The following is a 6,094-nucleotide window of genomic DNA, read 5'->3' on the forward strand; positions in this document are numbered from 1 at the left end:
GTTACTTGTTGGCATGAGTCTGCTGGACAAGGAAATCACACCAATGATCTTTTGAGGTGACAACCTCACCACTTGTTTGTAGCTCTTGCATCATGTTTAAAGCTCTTCCCAGACTGCTACTGCTGGGGTGTGTTGCATCATGCCAGCCTGAGCTCTGCGCGGTGGGGCCAGTAATCCCTGGGATAGATTCAGCACCTGAGCTGGGAAGTGTCCCTCCAGCACACCCTTCATCCACTATCTAGATGACTAATACAGCAGGGGGTATTTAATAGAACGAGAATATAATTTTTGTCCTTTCACTGGTCCTAATCAGAAAGTACTGTAAATATGAGTGTGTTTATATCAACAGAACAAAACCTTCTACTCCTCTGGCTAGAGAACAGGAAGATATCTGAAGAATTAGTCTGATTCTGCATTTATTGCATTGTATTGCTTCCATATAATCTATGTTCACTTTACAAATAAACTTACATTGATCGCAGCACCTCTTCACAGCTGTCAGTCCTGTAACACCCTTCTTCATATTTTGAGTTACGTTCTCCAGCATTATTAATTCAGTAGTCTGTAATTAAATGATTGGCTGATCAAATTGTTCCCTCCAGAGTACCCATGTAAATGAATTGAAGCCTGACTGATTTAACTGAGGTCACTCAGAGATAGTTTAGTCTTCAAAAACACCGTTTTGAAAGAGATAAGAAACAGAGAGGAACATATCTTAGGAGGGAAAGACTCTCTGAGCTGGGGGCAGGAAGACTGCGTTTTTTAACCTTGGATATTTTTTCTTTTAATTCCCATGAAGCAAAATGATTCTGAAACCAGAGACCCAAGACCACACAGACTGTTGTGTTTTATTACTTTACAGTGTCAAAACTGCAGTTCAGATTTAAAAATACATCATGGTAATTAGCTGGTTTCTCTGTTTTGCATTCTGTCATCATGTGAGAACAAAAGGAAAACTTGAGTGTGAGGGTGTAAAGGTGAGTAAACACAGAAGGGGATACTGTGGGAGTGGTGTTGCATTATTCTTATTTATTTATTTTATTGTATTTGTTTTTGTCAGAGAAGTTGAGTGTCCCTTCTGTTTTCATAAGATCTGCTTCCACATCTCATATGCAAAGATTAAGAGGCTTTCACAGATGTAAGCTGTTGGGGAGAGATGAAGGTTTTCATGAAGGTGTTGTTCGGTATGTTTGTTTGTTTGTTTGTTTTTAATATTCATTGGTTATCCGTTTGCAACCAAATGGGTGTTTTCTCAGGTTCCTCAAAAGCATTTAGGTAGCGGTCACTTCCAGAGGTGGCAGGGCAGCCTGGATGGATCAGTAGACTCATATGATGCAACAAACTAAGTTTTTTTCATTAATCCTTTTGGACCAAGAGACACAGTGAGGCTACCTATTCCTCTCCAGTAAGGGAAGATTCACCCCCCCCTGTGGTAAAGTGATGTACAGATCTGGTACGTAGGCTGCTAGGTTGACTATGGGATAGCAGAGCTGGTGCTTCCAAAACAAGGCAGTTGGCTCCCTCTGCTGATTTGCTACATGATTATAGTTGTCTTAAGCAACAAGCGCTTTTCCTTTCGGTCCCAGAAGTTCCAGTACCGTTATGCCTTGTGTTTTTGATGTGGTTTCTTTCCCTGTGAAGTAGCTATGAAGCTGTATGGTCCCCTCTAGCTTAAAAGCTGTACAGACCTTTACAAAGATTAATATACGTATTTATAACAGAGAATCAAACTGTAATGTGGCAGCTGAGTATTTTAGGTAAGAACTACATAAAACCATAATTACACCCATCTGTTTCCCTTAAGTATCCTGTAGAAAACAGTTATTGCTTATATATCTTTTGATAGCTCCCTCTCAATTTGGTACTTTGGGGAAAGAGGGAAATGAATTTTCACCTTTATTTTTTTCTAGAACAAGATAGTGCTTAAATTCAAATATATGAGAGAACAAAGCTGAAAGTGTTTGTTAAATGAGCTTTATTTGTATATTGATAGTTTCAAAACACAGCAGAGCTTTCCAAAATTCTAACACTTATGCACCGAAAACAGAAAGACAGAACAGACACAACTTTAATAAAGCTGTGGCTATATAAATAGACGTTAACAATAAACACACAATATTTCTTAAAAATGCACAGAATTGCGTCAAAGCTATTGGATATAAAACCAGCTTTCTAAATAGCTGTAAACTGCATTGAGAAGATACACAAATAAGCCTTACTATTACGAGCTGGCTGTTATGTGATCATTTAACTAGATTCACAAATGGGGTAAATCTGTGAAATGTGAGGCTTCAGTGAAGGACTTTGAAAGGCCATTTTCCAATGTGGCAGGACTGATGCACTGACTCTGATGTGTGTCTATAGCCAAAAAAGGAACTGATTTGAGACACTGTGAAAAAGGAAACTGGACTAAGGGAACTTGTCTACTTGTTTTTGTTTGTTTTACCACATATTGATAACCATTTTAGGAATGTTAGTGTTAGGATATATTATATTGCACACTTTTGAAAAGGGCAGCTTGTAAAAATTTGACAATCTGGGCACAACCAAGTTACTTAAATGTAAGCTCCTAGTGCCTTTTGAAGTGTTCTCATGTATAGTATCACTTGGAAGTTACTGTGAAGTCTCAGTGATTTTTTTGAGCACATTTGAAGGTACTTGAGACTTTCAACAGAAAAATGAAGGTAACATGCTCTGTCTCTCCTACAGATACCTGCATTTGTCTTTCATGTACGTATCTTTTGTGTCATGTACCTATATGCACCTTTCTCTTTGCACAGACTGATGAGAATTGCTGAGCATATACTCCAGCTGTGTGTTGAACATCAGTACTAGGCAGTATGGTCACTTCATCTGGGATCTTCCGGATTTGCTGCAGCTTCCTAGAAAGGATCATATTCAACTTACAATTCCACCTGCAGTTGCCCTGTGTGATCAAGTGAGTGATGTCTAGCAGCTGTCACTTGGCAGGCTGCTGCGGGTTACATGGCACCAGTAGATGGAGCTAAAGGATCCCAATCACTAAAGAGATGGTGAAATTAATATTGAAGGTACAGGCCAAAATTTTGCCTTTTTCATGTGCTGCTAATGTTTGCCCTCTGCTATGACATTTTTTTTTCCTCCTGAATTAGCGTGCATGGAGAAATTAATACAAGTGGAGCACTTTATACGATCTGAGAAATCAGGTTGTCCAAAAAAATTTAGATGAGCATTGCTGTGTGCCTCTGTCCAAATGATGCGTCCTGAATTTCACCCATTGTCAGTGACACTGCAGCTCTAAACGTCACGTTGTCACTGCTATGGCAATTAGTTAAAGGTACCAGCACTTTGTAAGCTTGTTATGCTCTGCTGCGAAAGATGTAAAATTCCTGCATATCTGTAAATGGGCTCTTATTAGAAACATGCTACTGTAAGATAAACTGCATCATTTTATATCTCTTGTAATTGTTTCCTCTGGTGCTGCTAATGATAGGGGAGACTGGTGTTACTTTATCTACTGCATATGTAATGCCATACCTATCTGAGACAAAAATAACTTTCTGCAGGCCCTAAGGAGACAAGCAGATATACTCACACACTGCAAGATAAATGTTTAGATAAATAGAAATGATATCTGAAGCCATACCTAAAGCATTCCCATGGACTTCCCTTTAGTACACACTTTAGCTGTGCTTTGAACAGAATCCAGTTGAGTAGCACAGAGGAGTGAGAGCTTTCAAAAATTCCCTTCAGATAAAGAAGTTTAGATGTCTCACGTCAAACATAATTTGACCTCAGGGGTTGCAACCTAGTCCTTAATAGGCATTTCTCACCCTTGAAAAAACAGCTGGCATTTGAAACAATGCCTTCTTTTGAGAACTTTGGCTTACTGTTATGGCATGAAGGTCAAGACTGTGTTGTACTGACTGAGAAGAGCACAGCAGCTTTCACAGTGGTTCCTTACTTCATATGTGGCTCTTACTTGTACTTAATATTTTGAACTAAAAAGAAAAAATGCAGCATGAAAAAGTGTTGATTCCTGTGTGAGGCTTTGATGTGTTTTATCTTTTAGCTTCACTACTGTTGTCATATTACAGTAATATTGAATGCTTAATCTCATTTTAACTGATGCCTTTATTTGACAGGCATCAGTTGGTCAGACCAACTTGTGTTGGTCGTAAGTTTCCTGGCAAGGTACATAGACAAGTTCAACTTGAACCTTTCAATGGAAGGAACACTGACAATCTGGTGTATCTCTTCTGTACAGGCTACCAAATGAAAAAAAAACAAATGATGGACCTGTATGAGACTGTGATCAAGCCAGGTCAGCTCAACCCAGACACAATGGAGGCAAATTACAGCACAGGCAGGCTGGGAGCAACCACCAGAAGAGCTGGAAAAGGTTGTATTAAAACCTCTCAGATCTGAATAGAGGGATTACTCCTAGTTATAAAAAGAGTCCACACATTATAAGTGTGCAATTACTTCAGAAGAGCAATTCTGCTCTAATTGACCCAAAAAGGCAGTTAGCCGGTCAGGCAGCTGGCTGGGGACAATGGGGCTGAAAAGAAAAGGAAAAAGAAAACAGCCTCGCATAAGATTAGATTACGTTTTTTTTATCACCCACACTAAACAAAAACCTCCTGTCTTTACTCCAGGTGACTGCTGGGTGGCTGTTTGAGTTGTTCTTGACTTGCTTTCCTGGGGGTGGTGAAGCATGCCAGAAATAATGTGATTATTTGGCAACTGTGGATCAGAACATAAATCTACAATGCAGGTATCTTAGAACAGTCAGAGTTGCTCTTGATTCACAATCTACAGGTGTCAAACACGCAATTTTTCTTCTGTAGCTGATTTTACGTATGACCTCTTCTACTGGAAGTAGACTGTCACAGACATACCTGTCACTGTCACATCAGGCTCCACTTGTTGTGATGTGTTTTTTCTAAGGCTGAAACTGAAGTCATCTGGATAGGATGCCTGAAAGAATGAATAAGATGGGTTAAGTAACTGGGCTCTTCCCAAGCTCTTAGGCTTGTCAAATGTTGAGGAATTTAAATATATTATCTTAAAAAAAGAATGTATTTAAACTTTTTGTTTGGTTGGTTTTGTTTTGTCTGGAAGGCCTTGGTTTTGATTAAATAAGCCTTTGAGAAAGGTCTATAAGTATTTGTACCCCTGGTCATAGCTAGCAATTTAAACAGAAAGAGAACTGGAGGTACTGTGCCCAAGTTTTGAAGCAAGGTTGTAACTGGGTATTCCATGTTGAGGCTCACTACATGAAAGGAAAAATACAGCACCCTAAAGAAAGGATAGCACAAGTGCTCCAGTTTTGGTGGGAATGTCCTGAAATTGTACCCAAAGGGTTTCTTCCTAAGTTATTAGAGGAGCCAACTTCACTTGTTTTCAGATTATTGCAGGGCTGTCTGACAAATACATATCCATGTCTTTATGTCTAGGAACTGAGTAATTTTTATTCAGGATAAAAATAATGATTATACAGGCATAATAAGGAATGTTTATTACTTTATGTGGAGTAACTGATTCATCTATTATGTTAGTCCTTAAAACCTCAGTTACTAAATGGGGGGATATCTGAGGTCTAATATTAAACTCTTTCAAAGCAGCCTATCTATTTGAATAATATTGATTTCAGAGGCCTATTTAATACAGTGATAGCAACAGTTGTGGAGAACATTCTCAAGCTTGGCTTTTTAAGTTTCTCCTCTGTAAGACCAATTCTTACTGAACTCAGTAGGACTTGATACTGATTTCCATGGGAAGCGTCAGACTCTTAAAATGGTACCAAGGAGAAAAAGGCATCTGAGAGGTCCTCCTTGATTCCATTAAATTTGATTTATAATTCAGCTACCTTTTAATATAATAAATCTGCTTAAGTCCCTTTCTGCACTATTTAGCATTCTCTTTGCCCTGCCCCTTTATTTTTTCCAGCGGTAGGCTATGACATTCAAACTTTCAAACAGCATACTGCCTGTGCTGAGAGAACCTCACTGAAACAATTGTGTTACACACTGCTTAGCAATGCAGGAATTTGTTTTGTATCTCCAGCAACCTTATAATACCTTGTTTGTTTGCTTGCCTTGTGAAATGCAAG

General features: G+C 38.9%; 1 long non-coding RNA gene across 1 annotated transcript; it reads right to left on the reverse strand.

Moving 5' to 3' along the window:
• Positions 1-1,958: 1,958 nt before the first annotated feature.
• LOC136790871 (uncharacterized) lies at positions 1,959-5,259 on the reverse strand. Its single transcript, XR_010831667.1, has 2 exons — positions 4,881-5,259; positions 1,959-2,882 (listed from the first exon to the last, which is right to left on the reverse strand). It is a non-coding gene; the product is annotated as an uncharacterized lncRNA (long non-coding RNA).
• Between the last annotated feature and the right edge of the window lie 835 nt (positions 5,260-6,094).

The sequence above is a fragment of the Anser cygnoides genome, chromosome 5 (genome assembly GCF_040182565.1).
Source record: "Anser cygnoides isolate HZ-2024a breed goose chromosome 5, Taihu_goose_T2T_genome, whole genome shotgun sequence".
Lineage (NCBI taxonomy): Eukaryota > Metazoa > Chordata > Aves > Anseriformes > Anatidae > Anser > Anser cygnoides.